The following is a 2,500-nucleotide window of genomic DNA, read 5'->3' on the forward strand; positions in this document are numbered from 1 at the left end:
ATACCCATATGCCATTGAGCCCGTCTTCCATCGTCAGTGTGAGCCTGTCCTCCTGGAGGATGTCTTGGACGAGGCTCTGATAATTTTATTAAGAATCAAGGGTCCCTCAAGAGGCATTTGTGAATTAATCCCTTGGTTTCATAATTTGGATGGCGTAATTGGTGGCCACCTGGATGTACTCTGCCTCCTTCGACTGATTTGTTCATCCTCGTCTCGACTTTGACTCACCTTAGTGGAGGATTTGTGGAGAAAAGTCACGTTCTCCTAAGCATTGACTTCAATCCCTTCTTGCTCGGATGGACTACGGTGAGTACCAAGTATTTTTGGGGCAAATACTGAATGGTAATCGTAGCAATCTTTTGAGCCTTTGTCACTGCCTATTAAAGTCCTTCCTACCTGCCATCGGTAGAGTACGGATATTCACGAATGTTTAATAGTTATAAAGGATTTCTCTTGTCCTTACAGTGGTTTCGCAACTCTATTGAAGGTTGTTCATTGATTTATTGTACATAGTGGTAAGCTACTATTCGTTATTTCTGGATAAGTCAATATAATATTGTAAGAATCTCCTTTAATGCAAACTTACACGGATATTGTATCATTTCAGGATAGGATTATCCAGCCTTGATATGGTTGTCATACTTGGTTTTTCTTGTCTTGACCTACTTACAGTAAGGTAACAGTTTGCATATTCCTATGTATAAGTGCTTCTTGCCATATTATTCTTACCTATATAATTAAAATTAATTCTTAGGCTTCACCACTAACATGCAATTTTTGTATTTCCCAGTAAGGTATGGAGGAGAAGCTGATTATTGAAGAGGAAGAGCCCTGTGTCATGCACTTGACACATTTGCAATAAATAATAAATTTAAACATTTCAAAGGTATATGAATTGACTTCGCTTCACTATTTTAAGTACCTTATAAGGTGACTTCACAGTTTTTCAGCTTAAATTTAATTTCATTTTGATTTTTTTGTGAAAATCTATGCTTTTCAATTTGATGATTCCTGTAATAGAGTTGTTATAAGTACGTAAAAAAGTATTGCAATATTTTCAGCAAACACGACTATGCCTCTGTTTATTACATTGGCTGAGTCATTGTTATTATCGCTTTATCCGCATTGTTTCCTCGCCAGTCATTTTAGATTATCATTAGATGGGATTTGTCGAGATTTATAACTCCACGATTGTAATCTGTATTTTTCAGCACGGTTAAATTAAGTCTATTCAACCTCTTCTCTAGGCAGTATCTTCATCCTGGAAGACAGTTTCTTTTCTTTGTCAAAATTTACCTAAGCTCTGTTCCTTCCTCAACTAATGAGTCCTTTCTAATATAACCTTTTTGAAGGTACAGTTTAAGGTGTATGGTTTCAGTTCCAGTATCTTCCGAATAGATATCCACCAGAACGTCAGCCGGGCAAGCGCAACCCTTTACTGTTGTACCAACCGTGTGTCACACAATTGTACATAATTCCTTTTGCATATATTATGCTTGTATCTTCACTCTTCCCTCGCACTAAACGAACATGAAAATTCATGTCTGCTGTTTTCCTCTGTAACATTGTCTGTCTTGTTAACTTGTTATGTCCTGTTGGCTTGAGGTTTTGTATATAAAGGAGAGTGTTCTATAATAATATAACTCAGTTGATTGCATCCTGCCTTTGAGTTCACAACCCTCTCTCGTCACCGTCACATTGGTGACCCCGGAAGTCAACTCGCTCCCACTGCCTTCCACCCCCACCTCTCCCGCCCCTCCATCCTTGGTACTATGGCGGACTCTACTACGGCAGTTGGCGCTGCGGCCGCCCCATTGAAACTTTCACCGTTCGCCAGCGGAGAGGCATTTGCTTGGTTTCAGCGCTCAGAAGTCCAGTTTCGCATCAACGGCGTGACTCGCTCAACCACCAAAGCAGATTATGTTCTCGCGGCGATACCCGAGGACACCTTCCCGGAGATATCCGACTGGCTTTGTGAACAAGGAGACACGCCAATAGCATATGACGCCCTCAAAACATACCTTCTGCAGCAGTACTCGCCGTCGCCAGCCGGCCGTGTAGCAAAGCTTGCAACAACCGTTGGGGGACCAAAGGGCTTTGCTTGCCCTCAGGGAAATGACCAGTATCGCTCGCCTTCAACCTGCCGCAGACGGCTCTCCTCATGAGGTGAACCTACTTCGTGCCCTTTGGATACACCGTTTACCCGGACCTATACGCGCTGCCATACCCGATGTCGATAGTTTACCCATAAAGGACTTGATGACCAAAGCCGACGCCCTTATGGACAGCGACTTCAAGACCTCCATCAACACCTCCACCCCTGACGAAGAGGAAGCCTATTCAACGTCAACTGAAGCTGACATGAATGCCGTAGGACATACACGCCCACACCGTGACGTGCCGAAGCAGAGACAAAGCCGCCCGCCACCCACCAATCGCTCGCGCCCCAACAAACGACTTCTACAGCCACTTACTACCTCCCATCCGCCGCAGTTTTGCT

The 2,500-nt window shown here is 43.4% G+C and overlaps 1 long non-coding RNA gene across 1 annotated transcript in view; it reads left to right on the forward strand.

Moving 5' to 3' along the window:
• LOC137639161 (uncharacterized) overlaps positions 1-875 on the forward strand; it is a 988-nt gene extending 113 nt beyond the window's left edge. Inside the window, exons 1-3 of the long non-coding RNA XR_011044245.1 lie at positions 1-306; positions 608-676; positions 795-875. The exon at positions 1-306 is cut by the window's left edge and continues 113 nt beyond it. This is a non-coding gene — a long non-coding RNA (uncharacterized lncRNA). The remainder of the gene's footprint in view (positions 307-607; positions 677-794) is intronic.
• Positions 876-2,500: the final 1,625 nt, after the last annotated feature.

The sequence above is a fragment of the Palaemon carinicauda genome, chromosome 4, assembly GCF_036898095.1.
Source record: "Palaemon carinicauda isolate YSFRI2023 chromosome 4, ASM3689809v2, whole genome shotgun sequence".
NCBI classification, from domain to species: Eukaryota; Metazoa; Arthropoda; class Malacostraca; order Decapoda; family Palaemonidae; genus Palaemon; species Palaemon carinicauda.